Source organism: Phalangium opilio, unplaced genomic scaffold, assembly GCF_054372755.1.
Source record: "Phalangium opilio isolate 3A_F unplaced genomic scaffold, DU_Popi_V2 ptg000078l_1, whole genome shotgun sequence".
Taxonomy (NCBI): domain Eukaryota; kingdom Metazoa; phylum Arthropoda; class Arachnida; order Opiliones; family Phalangiidae; genus Phalangium; species Phalangium opilio.
This window is the reverse complement of record NW_028324186.1, coordinates 552,389-568,989: the sequence shown is the minus strand read 5'-3', so window position 1 is coordinate 568,989 and position 16,601 is coordinate 552,389. Positions and strand designations below refer to the sequence as shown.

The window sequence follows — 16,601 nt, the reverse complement described above, 5'->3', positions numbered from 1 at the left end:
TTATGTTGCCTAGTTTTTCGGGTCGGGAGGATCCCAAAGAGTATTTATGTCAAATGGAAATGTTTATTCAGTATCATAGGTTTACAGTTCAGGACATAGCATTATTTATACCCTTGTCTTTAAAGGAGGATGCCCTTAGCTGGTGGAAAAATCTTAGCCGCCATGCTAAGTCGTACCCTGACTCAAGTGCAGCAAGAATTTAGCCGTATCCAGAGTGGTTTAGACCGAAAATATGCCCAGGGTGGAACAGGGGGATATCTTTCCAGTCCTGGCCCAAGGGTGCGTTTTTCCGGTCCTACTGGGACCACGGGCAGTAATACCGGACAGACGAGTGGCCCGAATAGACCACCACTATCCCAGGCTTGCTATCGGTGTGGTAGTTTTAACCATCTTCGTCGGGATTGTCCCAGACCCGCAGGTACACCTCGCCCGACGCACACGAGAAATTTACCTGCACTTCCACCTGTGACCCCCAAGGTCAGGCACCGGGTGCGGGAAACGCTTAGGACGCATCCTGGTAGTGTCTCAGGATGTGCGCCGGAACCCACAAGACCCCATTCTCATTCATTCAGTCAAAGAAGATAATATTAACGATAGTCGACTTAAGGGTATAATCATTCACATTGCATGTCAACCATGTGTTGCCTTTTTGGATAGTGGGGCAGACCACAGTATTGTCGCGTGGGATTTTTTACATAAATTAGGAGTCCTTGCGTTAGTGGTTCCTCAGTCGAAAATAGTCAGGGGTGTACAAAAAGGTATAACTACGACTTCTGTAGGGTATATTGAGTTAGAAATAGATTTGGGGACACAGATGGGAACGATACCGGTACGCTTTCACGTTCTAACAGATATAGAATTCCCACTTATCCTGGGAATGGACATATTGGACGAGCTTCGAGCTAGCATCGACCATGAACGTAACGAATTCCGGTATTGTGGCTATACTCTTCCCCTCATTTATTTGAGAGATCATGCGCCCGGGTTCACCCAAACCCACGAACTCGACACAGGGACAGTCGATGTGTCCCAGTTAAATATGGGTACTTTGACAGAACAAGAGGTGGGGGACTTAATCAGAATTTTTCAAGAGTTTTCATCTCTTTTCTCCGGCCGTTCGGGTAGAACCCACCTGTTACGCCATCGTATTAGGTTAAAACCGGGGACTGTCCCTATTCACCGACAGCCTTATAGCCATAGCCGTGTGGCTAATGAAGAAATAAATAATCAGGTCAGAGACTTATTGCAGCAGTGGTTAATCCGACCCTCCGATAGTCCGTGGGCGTCGCCTACTATAGTGGTGGGAAAGAAGAATACAACAGAGAAACGAATGTGTATAGATGTTACCCGATTGAATAGTGTTACGGTAGATGACCCCTACCCGGTACCACGTATTGAAGACATCATAGATTCTGTGGGAAAGCCCAGATACATTACTAAGCTTGACCTAAAGTCCGGTTACTGGCAGGTAGAGATGCACCCGGATGATATCGAGAAAACGGCATTTGTCACACGGGAAGGGAAATTTGAATGGCTAGTAATGCCATTCGGGTTAAAGAACGCCCCTTCCACTTTTTCTCGGTTGATGAATAAGGTTCTGAAGTATGCTAGACGATTTGGGGTTGGTGTATACCTGGATGACATTGTCATAGCTAATGCTAGTTGGGAGGAACACCTGGAAGCTCTTCGGTATGTGTTTTCACAGCTAAAACACGCCGGTTTAACGCTTAATTTAAGAAAATCGAGTTTTGGAGTCTCCAAGGTAGCAGTACTCGGCTATGTAGTAAGCGCACAGGGTGTACAGATTGACCCAGAAAAAGTGAAAGCTATTAGGAATTTTCCCAGACCACGAACCATGAAACAAGTTTCATCCTTCTTGGGAATGTGTGGGTTTCACTCCCGGTTTATCCCGCATTTCGCGGATCTGACGGCCCCTCTTAATCGCCTCAAACGTAAACACCAGCGATGGCGGTGGGGAGACGATGAGGAGAAATCTTACCAGGCTTTAAAACAGGCGATAGCTGATGCAGCTATGCTACAGGCCCCAACCCCGGAGGGGAAATTTATAGTTACCACGGATGCTAGTGGCATCGGTATTGGGGGTCTGTTAACCCAGATCCAAGGGGCAGTAGAAGTCCCCTTAGCATATACCAGTCGTCTTTTAAGACCTTCGGAATTGAAATATAGTACTCCTGAACAGAAAGCCTTAGCGGTTGTAGAAGCCGTACGTAAATTTCGCCACTATATAGAGGGCCGGGAATTTGCTGTCTTATCGGATCACAGGGCGTTATGCTGGTTACTGCGCTTGAAGGATAAGAAAAGTCGGCTCATGCGGTGGGCCTTGGAACTACAGGAATTTATGCCATTCGAAATCTTGCATAAATCCGGTAGGGAAAACGTGGTTGCCGATGCCTTATCTCGATGCCCGGTTTCAGATTTGGACACAGTCAGTCCAAAGATTTTAGAAACGGACGACACAGATCAGTCGCCCGGTCCTGAAAACCAGGAAGTCCGGGTCAATATGGTATCTTGTAACCCAGTAGCATTAGGTCTCCCGTTGGATGTAGCAACTAAGGCCGACATTAAGTTAGCACAGACTAGTGATCCGTACTGGCAGTCTATTCGACGGGACTTGGAAAATGGACAGGCGTCAAAATTGTATAGACTGAAAGATGATATGTTATACCGGATAGCCCAGGGTTTTCAACCGGAAAAGGTAGTTATTCCAACCGCGATAGTACCACGGGTTTGTCAAGCCTACCATGACCATCCGCTCTCGGGTCATAGAGGTCGCACCGCAACTTATAAACGGGTGCAAGCTAAATACTACCATCCTAAGTTGTACTCCCTGGTTAAAGACTATGTCCGGGGATGCGAAACTTGTCAGAGGTATAAGAGTAGGAACACTAAGAGACCAGGTTTAATGATTCCCTCCCATAAAATCCATCCCGGAGATCTAGTAGGGATTGATATTATGGGTCCTTTACCAGTAGCGAAATCCCAGAATAGGTTCTTAGTGGTAATGGTAGATTATTTTACCAAGTATGTAGAGCTATTCCAGGCACGAAGTGTTACCGCCCCTATATTATGTAAGATCTTACTACAGTATGTTTCACGTCATGGTACGATGACAGCTTTATTATCGGACAATGGACCTCAGTTCATATCTGTATTATGGAAGCGCTTATGTCGAATGTTAAAAATTCAGTTAAAATTCACGTCCCCTTATCATTCCCAGGCGAATATGACAGAAAGGGCAAATAGGGTCATAGGAGAACTCATGAGTATTATACCGGGAATGTCCACACTAAGTGGGACGAAAGCTTGCCCCTTATTCAGTTGGCCATTAACAGTGCCATACATACTTCAACTGGTTCATCCCCCTTTTATTTACATCATGGTTATGAGCCTACCTTACCCTGGGATGAACGTACCTTTGCCGGGATACCCGAGGACATCGAAGGAGAGATTAGGGGTTATGAGGATGGGCCACTCAGGGAATGGCAGTTGTCCATTGACTTTGCCCAGGAAATGAATGAGCAAGCCAGTGCCAAACAAAAACGCTTCTATGACAGGAATTATTCCGATGGGGAGCTAGAAGTGGGACAATTAGTGTGGAAAGCAGGTCATAGCTTATCCAACGCCGCAGCTAAGTTCTCGGCTAAGTTGGCTCCAGCCTGGGAGGGTCCCTATAGAGTAGTTGAGAAGATATCCCCAGTTTCCTATGTTATCATGGATTTGGAGTCAGGTGCTTTGGCTGGCACTTGGCATATTAATCAGTTGAAACTACTGTTGAACTCTGTGGTCCTTGAGACCCAGGAAACCACAGAACTCGAAATCCCACCGGTAATACAGGAACTGGAGAACGATGTAGACCCAGGAGATGAGCCCGAGCATGAGTTGGGTGTCACACAGGAAGAAAGGTCGTTTATTGAGGCAGATTCCCGGGACGGTCAGGAGAATGTCTGGGATACGGTGCCCTTTAGAGTATATGACTTCCGGCCTCGTCAAACCCAAACAGAAGGAGCCGTCAATAGGCCGTCAACCTCGATAGACGTAGAACCAGAGATACCTGTTCCGTATCTTAACATCCCAGTAGAAAACGACTCGGTTCCCACCCCGATACCGCGGCGCGAATACAATCTTCGACGCCGGGTACGAATCACAGACCCAGTGGATTCTGGGGCAGACCTAGCGATGGCAGGTCCTTCCGGGGAAGTACATCGGAACGGGAACACTCCAGATCTGGAGTTGGATGGGGAGGATAAGAGAACATTCCCGGAACCAGAGTTAGATCAGGATGATGAAGATGATGAGTTGATGGCTCCCTTTCGATATGGGTGGAAAAGAGAAATCGTTTTGAGAAAGGATACCGGAGGTAGAATTGGGGACGTATATTATTACACACCAGAACCGATAAAAGAAAAATTACGGTCATATAAACAAATTGCGGCGTTTCTTGGTACTCATCGCAACCAAGCCCGCCTATTAGGCATGCGCAACTTCAGCATGAAGCCCCAACCTTTTGCGTATCCCCCGTTTGAGATTGTTCGCCATGCCTTATGGTGAAGCACGTCCAATCGGACTCCGATGGGATGTCCATTTGAATGGACCTGTCGATTAAACCATGATGAGACTAACTGTCAATAGAACACCTTTTTACTTTTCAGACTATGGCTAGTTCATTCCCAAAAATCTATTGTGGTCAACTTTTTGGTGACATGGAGGCGTCGGCGAGCGACGAAGAGGACATCCCGAGCTACACGACAACTCAACCAATGGTAGCAGAAATTACCGGGGCGACTATACCACCAGAGGTCGATGAAATTATCAGAGAAATTGCAACCGTAGACGTTCCCCAGGCATCAGCTACGATATCATTGGTAGTTGAGATAACCAAGGAAACGGAGGAGGTGGAAGGCACTCAGGCGTTAGGGATTGGATCACCCGAAAATCCGGGTTCGGCTGCCTCCCTTACCCCGGTAGTGGAGGAGCAGGCCATATCCATCCCGATTACAGAGGATCATTCAATGAACGATGAAGATGAAGTGGAGCTACCTCCACGCTACGTGGATATCTTTTGCTCACTTCCATGTTACGCATCCCGGACTGGAACAGATTAAAAACATTTTTCCAGGCACGTCCGCACCCTCCCGGAACGCTTCCCGGGGGGTTTTAAAGGGTGCATATCTCACTTCGGCGCCATTCCGGATGAACTCAATATCGAGTTCATTCAATCCGTCTTAGCGAACCCCGGGGTTCTCGGCGCAGTGGGCATTCCGCCCCTGTACGCTAAGGCGTATTTGCAAGACGAGCGCATCGAACACGATTTAATTAAGGCCTTGGCCTTTTCCAAAGTTCGCGCCGAGTGGCGCGATTGGCTTAGATGCATCCCGGGTCATCGACCTTTGTCCTCCAGAGATTCAAAGCCAGGCGTTTCGGCGCCAGCTGCGTCTAGCTGCAACCTATGACTACCCAGTCCTAGTCCAATGCCGAGAAGGGCGGCAGGAAAAAGACGTTTTTCGAACAAGCTACCGCATGTTAGGTGAGGAACTCCCTCCCGGACACGCCATCATATTACTGAATTTTTCCGGCGGTCGGGACGTGGCTGAAAAATTCCTTGCCCGGTTCCCACGACTCTATCTTGCACTGTCCCCGGCCATGGATCCACAGTTTATGAAAAGATTTCTACATGGTATCCCGGTAGAACGCCTGCTAGCACAGTCAGGGGCGCCAATGTTTTCCCTGACTCGTGCTTCCCCAGCTGTACCGTCCCCAGGACTGGCATTGACCGTAATTAACCGGATTGCGCAGGCCAAGGCGTTACCGGTCGCGGAGGTGGCCGCTATCTTATGGTCCACTTCCCAAAAATTATTCCGGTATTCGGATTAGGCGTTGTTTTTCCGGATTATCGGTTTCGTTCTTCCCTTTCTTTTTTCGTTAATACGCGGGTTAGACTGACCATATCCGTAAAATATGTCTTTTGTTTTGTTGGAACCCAGTGTTGTTCCCCCTTTTTCCCGGAAGAACAGTTTGAACACTACCATATTCCTTTAATTTTCATACTACCAGGGTAGCTACTCTAGCATTACACAAAAAAAATATAATAATAAACACCATTGTTCTTCATTTATTTTCTCTTTGTATATCGGTAGGACCGATGTTGTGCTTTTCCCCGAACAGGGGCATGTTCTTTCACCCCGGTTGGGACTAAATAAATATGTTTTCTCATTAACTCCTTCTCTGTGGTCCACCCGCGTTTTGAATTTGGTTCCCTGGCTTTGGGTGGGGTTTCCCTCCCCACTCTTTCTTTTCAGATACTCCCAGCAGCCTTACACCGCTGTTTCCCCTTTCACCCGGGGCCGCTGCTTCTTTCTTGCAGAGGGGGAGGATGTAACGGGGAGCCCGTTACCAGGGTTCACCACTAGAGGGAGCAAGTTACACTGATTCCAGAGTTCCCCGCTAGCCGGCCCAGAAAGCTGAACCTTGGACCTGTCGTCTGCTCACCCTCGGATTGGCTGATCCCCGGAGGCCCGAGGGGATATAATTCAAAGGTAGCCCGGGAACCAGGGCAGTTGGAGGGTTACCGGCATCAAGATCAGTTAATAATTTTGTTATATTAAATTAACTTTATTGCCTTGTTAAACGTTATTTAACGGATTGTAATATATATTAATAATTTACTAACGGATTGTACATATAAATTAACCGGATTAATGTCATAATAAATATATTTAATGAATTTAACTACGTAGTCGTGTGATTTCGGGTATCAACGAGAGCACGCGATTACATGATTAATGCTGAATATTTCAGTAATTTAACAAAATCAACTCGTTCCTAGTTTTACCCTATTGTTTGCATATGTGCACATCTCAAGCAACCATTATTTTTAGTTTTTCAAATTAATAGCTACGAAAACTAGTTCAAGTATCATAACAACGAGGCTCCGACGAGAATCGAACTCACGATCTCCTGTTTACAAGACAGGCGCTTTAACCACCAAGCCACGGAGCCCATGTTACGTAGTGAGATTAATGCTGAATATTTCAGTAATTTAACTCATTTGCACTTTTACCCTATTGTTTGCATATATGCACATCTCAAGGAACTATTATTTTTAGTTTTTCAAAATTTTTTAGCCACGAAAACTAGTTCAAGTATCATAAAAACGAGGCTTCGACGAGAATCGAACTCACGATCTCCTGTTTACAAGACAAGCGCTTTAACCACTAAGCCACGGAGCCCATGTTACGTAGTGAGACTAATGCTGAATATTTCAGTAATTTAACTCATTTGCACTTTTACCCTATTGTTTGCATATATGCACATCTCAAGCAACTATTATTTTTAGTTTTTCAAAATTTAATAGCTACGAAAACTAGTTCAAGCATCATAACAACGAGGCTCCGACGAGAATCGAACTCATGATCTCCTGCTTACAGGACAGGCGCTTTAACCACCAAGCCACGGAGCCCATGTTACGTAGTGAGATTAATGCTGAATATTTCAGTAATTTAACAAAATCAACTCATTTGCACTTTTACCCTATTGTTTGCATATATGCACATCTCAAGCAACTATTATTTTTAGTTTTTCAAAATTTAATAGCTACGAAAACTAATTCAAGTATCATCACAACGAGGCTCCGACGAGATTCGAACTCATGGTCTCCTGTTTACTAGACAGGGGCTTTAACCACTAAGCCACGGAGCCCATGTTACGTAGTGAGATTAATGCTGAATATTTCAGTAATTTAACTCATTTGCACTTTTACCCTATTGTTTGCATATATGCACATCTCAAGCAACCATTATTTTTAGTTTTTCAAATTAATAGCTACGAAAACTACTTCAAGTATCATAACAACGAGGCTTCGACGAGAATCGAACTCACGATCTCCTGTTTACGAGACAGGCGCTTTAACCACTAAGCAACGGAGCCCATGTTACGTAGTGAGATTACAGGGTGACCACTCTTCCAATATTTCCTATTTTTTCCTATATTTTTAAGTCCTTCCTATTTTCTCCTATAATTTTATGATAATTCCTATATTCTCCTATAATTGGAAAATTCTAATGCATACGACGAGACTATCGGCGTTTTACAGTGTTTGAAATATCACGGAGTGCCTGGGGAACTGGAGAATTACTTCATAAATAATTTTTTTTGAGCCACTGTCCACAGATACTATGGGACGCTTCAAAACTGCCTTTGCAATCTGAGGGAAATAATTGTCTACTGTTCTCGTGCAAAACCTTGAGGAAGTTGATGCTTGTATTTTTTTTAATCGCCTGCTTAGAATTTTGGCGCGCTTTTCTCGCAAAAGATATGAGAGCTATAACAGTTGCTCAAATGCTTTTGAAAAGTGGTCATGAGGAAAATGTTAGCGCTCAATCGAAACTAGACTCTATTAATAGGCAGCTACTCAAAATTTAAAACAAAAAACACCATATGCTCCTAAATTTAACCAGCCCTAAAGGTGTTGAACCAGCTCCTAAAAAAGCCAAAAAGAAATAGTTGTGATAAGAGAGTATGCAGCCAGTATGAGCAACAAAGATGGCGGCCACTGTTAAGGCGGGGGAGCCTAGTTTCTACGTTTTCTCTCTTTTTTGGGGGAGGAATACCTGTCAATCTTTGATTTTGTATGCGTAAAGATTTTTTTTTTTGTAAGCTTAAAGGTAGGAATAAATTTATAAAGACCATAATATAAAGTGAGAAATATTTATTTCACAAGAACAATGAAGACTAATTTATGTTAATAAAAATGTCTGCAAACAAAGCCCCAGTCAATTAAAATATATACAATTTTACAAATTTAAAATTATTTAATGTAACCATAAGGTGCTGTAGTATAATCGGGGAAAACGCGAACTTTATCCACGACCACCTGATATGTTTTGGTCTGTTCTATCGTAATTAAAGTATGATTGGGCAGGCGACATATTTGAGGTCCAATGGGTACCTGCACAGAGTTTATTTCAGGTTTCCCCTGGTTGTTCACCCCCAATAATTTTTTCATGATATCAAAATTAACATAATTTTCTGTAGATGTGTTTAAGTAGAATCCTTTAACTTTAATAATGTTAGTAATTTTATCAGTTGCGGGATCGTAAATGTTCATGGAATAGTTTTTAGCCCCAGCACTTCCGAACTCACAAATATATGCGTCTTTTCCGTAAGGTTCTAGTTCATTTTTTAATTCTCTAAGATAATCCCCCGTAGGGAGTATAGGGACGCCATCGGGTGAGAGGTAGATAAGGCTGTCCGTATAAATATAAAAACAGAGGTCACCTACCATCTCAAGATGTTTTAAAAGATGAAGTCTCGCAGAGTGGCCGCCATCTTTGTGGGTTTTCCAGGTTTTTCGTCACGAATCCCATCTTGCCCAGACCGTTTTGAACAGAATTAGGGACTCATTTGCTCAATCTCATATTTAACCACCTACTCCACAACCAAATCTCAACAATCAACTGTAAGTGAAAACAACGAATAACTTTATCATACCTTCAAAGTCAAAACTAAAGATCTCGAAAAATTAGTTTTAGAACTCTACGCGAGAAAACGACTTAACGCGTTGTATATCAAAGAACAACTTAATGCCTTGCGTAAGATTTAAAAATAATATCTCACGCGGTAATCTAAAACACGATCTCCGACATTGGTGGACATTCTTTGCGACAGGTCTTTACGGCTTGAAAGGTGATGACCTAATCATCTTTATCGAGAGATTTTCTTGGAAGCCTGGGGTTGATATTTAGCCTGAGGGTATATTGACTGATGCTTATTTTATTGTCCTTTCTTCAATTGGCTACATACCAGGTGGTTTAGGACCTTAAAAGGGGGCGTGGCTAAACCATTTGTATTGTTATCAATGGAATCTGTATTTGGAGTGATTTATGACTCACACAAACGTGTTAAGACATTCCATCGGCTTTTTTATTTATACGTAACCATGTTCAGACGTTCTATGGTAGATCGTGAAAGATAGGCTTATGCTATTTTAGGCTTATTCTATGGTAGATCCTGGTAGGCCTATATGCTGTATTAGTTCTTGAAAGATAGGCTTTTGCTAGGTATATTCTTTGGTAAATGCTGACAAAATATAGTCTTATGCTAGGTTATTCTATGGTAGATCCTAAAGAAAGATAGGCTTCTGCTAAGTTATTCTATGTTAGATTAGGAATGATTGGTCTATGCTAGGTTATTCTATGCTAGATCCTGAAACACAGGCTTATGCTAGGTTATTCTAGTTGTATAGGTTGAAGAATCAGAGTTTGATTACTAACGGTTTTTCATACGATTACTACTAAAATACACATGAATATTGATTAAAATACTGGCATGTATATAAAACTACCTAAAAGACACGATTTTTACCCTGCACAAGTGTCTTATTAGAAATTAATACTGAATTCCATACGAATATTACTAAACTACAAGGGATTTATATAAAATACATGCAAAAGTTATAGCTGAATTCTGGCTAAAATACACATGAATATTTATTAAAATACTGGCATTTCCTTAATACTACCTAAAAAACACCAATTTTACCATACACTAGTGGCTTATTATAAACTAATGCTGAATTTCATACAAATGATACTAAATTACAAGGGATTTATATACATTACATGCAAAAGTTATAGCTGACTACTACTAAAATACACATGAATATTTATTAAAATATTGGCATTTCCTTAATACTACCTAAAAAACACCAATTTTACCATACACTAGTGGCTTATTATAAACTAATGCTGAATTTCATACAAATGATACTAAATTACAAGGGATTTATATACATTACATGCAAAAATTATAGCTGACTACTACTAAAATACACATGAATATTGATTAAAATACTGGCATTTATATAATCCTCCCAAAAAAAACCAATTTTACCCTGCACTAACGAATACGGAATTTCATACGAATATTACTAAACTACAAGGGATTTATATAAAATACATGCAAAAGTTATAGCTGAATACAGGCTAAAATACACATGAATATGGATTAAAATACAAACATTGTTATAATGCAAAGTGAAACATACCCTTTTTTATGAAGCAAAAGTTGATTTATATTAACTATGATGCTTCCACAATTCTATTTCATCTCGAAAGTCACTGCTGTACCTGATTTAAATCTCTGGTGAATCATCTTTCCAATTGTAACACGGGCACAAGTCCTTAATTCGGTATTTAAACTCACCGCACAGAGTACAAAAGTTTCGCTCGTCTAGAAGATGTCTTCGCTTTTTTTGGATCGACATACGGATAAGGTTTTTAGACTGAACTAAAACACAACGTCTGAAGTGCGCACAATCACGTGATGTGCAGAAATAATTTAATTGGCCGCAGTCAGGCACGTCTTTTAAAGTCCCATCACAATGAGGGCAGTGTAGATGACTCGTACGTGGCATGGGGACATACCCTAGTTTTTTGAGGTTTCCATGAACATTTTCGGCCATACCGAAAGAGACGTGGTCAGATGAATGAAATATACCGGAATATTGCTTATTATGCTAAAAAACTTACCGATCTGAACATTTCAGAGTAAAGTATACACGAATATGGCTAGACCGTTTCATATGTTTTCTATTTAGCACACATTTTAGGGGACATTTTTACAAAAAAAGAATTACATATTACGTAAGGTGCATCGGAGGAAACACGGGTTTGTCACCTGTGAAGCGTTGTTTGCGAGGCCCAAATTGATTACATTTAATACAATTAAAATCGAGGGACGTTTCGTCAATGCAGTCTTCGCAGACCGAGATGCTAACGCATAAGATGGCTTGATGCTAGAGTATCTACCCGTTATACGAAGGTATTTACTACCCCCCCCCGCAAACCAATTTTTTGAGATGTTTACCCCCAATAAACCCCCCCCCATCTGTGACGTATGCATTAGCTTTGAAAATATTCTTATTTTAATTAAAGAGGACCATTATAAAAAATGTACATTATACAAACTAACAATTACGAAAACCGTTCTCCTTTATGATCTATTATTTTGTATGCCAATAAGAAATCCATATTTAAATGCAATAAACTTAACTTTAATTTTTTAAATTTTACACTATTAGCATAAAATTTATACTGTCCTAGTTCTGGTATACGAAATCAGCGTATTAAAGGCACTTTTCCAATGCTCACGGACGATGACGGGCTAACGTGTTTCTTTGATGATCATAGAGACAGGTGACACGTGTCTCACCTTAGTAGTAAGTTACCACACTTTTAGGCATGCAAATTAGCCAACAATGATCCAAATTTGCATAATTCAGAAATCCCACTTTTGACTATGCAAATTAGGATCTAAATTTGTATAATTCAGAGATCCGACCTTAAACATGTAAATGAACCGAAAATGATTATAATTTGCATAATTCAGAATCCCACGCCTGTCAATCAAATGCGAGTCACGTGTGAGTCACGTGTAGTGTTGTGACGTAGGTAAAATTTGTAAGATATATCAGCAACAGTGGTTGAAATTATATTAGTTCGGGACAAAACGTAAAGCTATAATGAACTGGGAAAAACTACGGCTCGAAACTTTTAAAGATTACCCCGTTAGTAATATAAGACCGTCAGAGTTTGCGAAACATGGTTTTTATTATTTAAAGAAGGGCGACGCCGTTAAATGTTTTTATTGCGATATAACATTACATAGTTGGAAAGCTAATGATAAAGTAAATGAGGAGCATCGAAAATATTCCCCGGAATGCCCAATTGTGAAAGGGTTTTCGACATGCAACATACCCATACATTGTTCTATCGATGAGATAGGTAGAGATGTACCACCAACGGAGAAATACGTTTCAACTACAAGCAAATCCAAGACTGAAGAATATTGTAATAATCGATGTTGTACGCAGCGTGTTTTACAGGTTGTAAAAGAAAATGTCTGTTTAGGTGGGTTATTACTTATCCTTCCCATAACTGTACCTGTAGGACTTATTTGTGGAATGTTATCTATGAACCCAGGAGTAGCGCTTCTTGGTTTTTATCCTGTACTCTTACCTATTTTAGATCAGAATTTTTTTAAAACAGGATTGTGTCAATGGTGTAAAAAACAAATCAAAGGATGAAATAAATTTTTTAAAAAACAATGTTTATTTGTATTGATTACATCACGATTAAATTCTGCGATAAACATTCCAAAAATTTGGAAATAAATTTAAAAAGCGTGTTTCCATCTGTTCCAAGTCTTGACGATGATAATAATCAACAGCGTCTTTTGAAAATACATTAAAAGTGGGGTCATACGCTAATATTAGGTTTCCATCTCTATCTCTGTCTTCCAAAATATCTGGAAGATATGGAGATCTTGTAATGAGAGTAAATTTATTTTTAAATTTTTCGAAAGTGAAAGTTAAAAACAGTAAAGAATACCTATATCTATGCAATTCTTCAATAACTACGTTAATATATAATAATTTTAACAAATTAATAGTATAACTAATAGGTGTAATAATATATATATTCCAGGGGGTGTCATTGTATTGTCTGTTCTTTATGATCAAACTAGTGTTGAATTCATACAAAAGTTTTATAATTGCAGTATTTAATACCGATTCAACACTAGCTTGATCGTGACAAACGTATCCCAGAACGTGCGCTGCTGCATTCGAATCTTGACATTGATCAAGTTCATTAGGGTCGTATTTATGTATACTTCCTAGTTTACATTCCGTACTAAAAACGTAGCGTCCACAATTTCTGGTGTCGATAGAGGTCCATTCAAACCATTCACCATTTCGTAAGCGGGGAGATACACTTCGATAGTAAGATACTTTAACGATGTTGTTAGCGCACAAGTTTTTAAACATTTCGCGACGTACAAGTTGATTAATGACATGCTTCGATATTTGATTGTTTCCTTCAAACTTTATACGGGGGGGTGGCATGCTGAAACACGTATGACAATAGCTCTTAAGAGGTCCAATCGTTGTCCAAAAATTTACAGTAGGTATAACAATAGAACTGTGTTTTCGACAGAAGATTAAAAATGCAGAGACAACAATCTCTTTTTAATGTCAGGCGGTCAAACATTCTCCACAAAAGGTATATTGACAGATGTCTTAAAAGGGGATGTAAAGGTAAATAATGAGCCCTTGGCTAAAATTATTAGACAGATAATTATAGTTTTGTTGAACCCATGTACCCTTAAAGCATTAACGTCTGAAGTACTGTACCAAGAATGCGTACGAGATCTTAGATAAATCTTCAAACGTTTCTTTGTGATATTGTGTATACTAGTTTTTAGGTAACGTTTCAAAAACTTTAACGTAAGAATACGCCTACAGTCAAACCATTCAGCAGTGAGAAAAAATAGGCATTTCAACGTTTCTTATTGTATTGTGCATACTAGATTTAGCTAAGGTTTCAAAAACTGACATAAAAATACGCCTACAATCAAACCATACAATTCAACAAAAGGATTAATTATAACAAAGGAATTGATGCGTCATTCCATTAGTGGGTTTTACGACAGTAAACTTTGGTCTCCGAAGATGCATTGTTAAGAAAAAATTTCTTCAATCAATCAAATATTGACAGGTCTATTGAAATGCTAGGAGTAATAGACAAATAGGTCAAGATTACTATTGTATAATTTATTTACTGGTAAACTATTATGGAGTCAAGTACAAAAAAGTCGTCAAGAATACGTCAGATCTTGGAGATTAACCCTCCAAAAACTACTTATTGTATTATTTATTTTATTGATTTTAGGGGTACTGGAATTCCTTAATCTCTGGTTTCTGAACGTTGACATAAAAATACGCTTACAGTCTAACAATAGGACAGTCAAGGTCAATAGAGTAATTCGCAAAGCACCAAGGGCGAAGGCATCTTCATTTATAGTATTTATAATAAAAGAATTTAGCTTGAATAAGAAAAATATATCGTTGAATTGTTCAATCAAATATTGACAGGCCTATTTTTTTAAAAAAATGGGTGAGTAATCCATAGGAATATAATCAACAGGGAAGGGGGAAAAGTATTGGATAAATAAGATGATCGTATAGTTGTTCAATTTATCTATCCATAGATCACTAGGTAGAGTAGGATGGAAGCACCTTACGTATAACCAAAGGAGAAAATGTAATAGATAATAGCTAGGCATCCTAAAATACAATGGAACTGAAGGGTGGAGAAGCCGAGAACATATATTCAGCAGGGGGAAGGTGTGGAGGATGTTCGACAAATAAGATCTAACCATAGATTAATAGGTTGAATTGTAGAATGACGATCCCTTAAGTATAACACAAGGAGAAAATGTATTAGACAAATCACAAAATGTTACTGTTTCGTGTATTCTGTTATATAACCATTTATAAAATCAATATCAGTTATAAAAGTATACAAAAACATTTTTTGATAATTTTTTTAAACTTTAAGTTTTTATAATTTTTTTCTTAACTTTAATTTAAACTTTTTTCCTTAACTTTATTTTAAACTTTTTTCATTTCTTTTCTTAACTTTATTTTAAACTTTTTTCATTTCTTTTCTTAACTTTATTTTAAACTAATTTTTAACAAAATACTTTTCAAACACATCTGCACAGATTTTTTCAGGTTTTTAGTACTTTTTTCCTTTTTTAAACATTGTAATAACTATCAAAGACTTTCGTTGTTGAATATAACGAAAATATTTATTAAAGTGTATTAGATATGCAAATTTATTATAATATCGCCAATCTAAAAGAACATATTCTTAAAGATAGTGTAAAATTATCAAATTTGCAGGAGGAAAAAATGGTGAAGAAGGGCAAGTGTATTATCCCTCCCTCTACAGAGGGAGGGATAACCGCCTTCAACCTGAAGTCGGACTTGCCCTTCTTCACCATTTTTTCCTCCTGCAAATTTGATAATTTTACACTATCTTTAAGAATATGTTCTTTTAGATTGGCGATATTATAATAAATTTGCATATCTAATACACTTTAATAAATATTTTCGTTATATTCAACAACGAAAGTCTTTGATAGTTATTACAATGTTTAAAAAAGGAAAAAAGTACTAAAAACCTGAAAAAATCTGTGCAGATGTGTTTGAAAAGTATTTTGTTAAAAATTAGTTTAAAATAAAGTTAAGAAAAGAAATGAAAAAAGTTTAAAATAAAGTTAAGAAAAGAAATGAAAAAAGTTTAAAATAAAGTTAAGGAAAAAAGTTTAAATTAAAGTTAAGAAAAAAATTATAAAAACTTAAAGTTTAAAAAAATTATCAAAAAATGTTTTTGTATACTTTTATAACTGATATTGATTTTATAAATGGTTATATAACAGAATACACGAAACAGTAACATTTTGTGATTTGTCTAATACATTTTCTCCTTGTGTTATACTTAAGGGATCGTCATTCTACAATTCAACCTATTAATCTATGGTTAGATCTTATTTGTCGAACATCCTCCACACCTTCCCCCTGCTGAATATATGTTCTCGGCTTCTCCACCCTTCAGTTCCATTGTATTTTAGGATGCCTAGCTATTATCTATTACATTTTCTCCTTTGGTTATACGTAAGGTGCTTCCATCCTACTCTACCTAGTGATCTATGGATAGATAAATTGAACAACTATACGA

General features: G+C 39.1%; 1 long non-coding RNA gene and 5 other non-coding genes across 6 annotated transcripts; all 6 read right to left on the bottom strand.

Annotated features, from left to right (window-relative positions):
- Positions 1 to 6,944: 6,944 nt before the first annotated feature.
- On the bottom strand, positions 6,945 to 7,017 carry TRNAT-UGU (transfer RNA threonine (anticodon UGU)). The gene has a single exon. It is a non-coding gene; the product is annotated as a tRNA-Thr (tRNA).
- Positions 7,018 to 7,174: 157 nt separating this feature from the next.
- On the bottom strand, positions 7,175 to 7,247 carry TRNAT-UGU (transfer RNA threonine (anticodon UGU)). The gene has a single exon. It is a non-coding gene; the product is annotated as a tRNA-Thr (tRNA).
- Positions 7,248 to 7,404: 157 nt separating this feature from the next.
- TRNAT-UGU (transfer RNA threonine (anticodon UGU)) lies at positions 7,405 to 7,477 on the bottom strand. The gene has a single exon. It is a non-coding gene; the product is annotated as a tRNA-Thr (tRNA).
- Positions 7,478 to 7,643: 166 nt separating this feature from the next.
- TRNAT-AGU (transfer RNA threonine (anticodon AGU)) lies at positions 7,644 to 7,716 on the bottom strand. Its single transcript has one exon. It is a non-coding gene; the product is annotated as a tRNA-Thr (tRNA).
- A 155-nt stretch (positions 7,717 to 7,871) lies between these two features.
- TRNAT-CGU (transfer RNA threonine (anticodon CGU)) lies at positions 7,872 to 7,944 on the bottom strand. Its single transcript has one exon. It is a non-coding gene; the product is annotated as a tRNA-Thr (tRNA).
- Positions 7,945 to 9,498: 1,554 nt separating this feature from the next.
- LOC149654949 (uncharacterized) lies at positions 9,499 to 11,789 on the bottom strand. The gene is made up of 3 exons (XR_016370299.1): positions 11,695 to 11,789; positions 11,547 to 11,606; positions 9,499 to 11,442 (listed from the first exon to the last, which is right to left on the bottom strand). It is a non-coding gene; the product is annotated as an uncharacterized LOC149654949 (long non-coding RNA).
- Between the last annotated feature and the right edge of the window lie 4,812 nt (positions 11,790 to 16,601).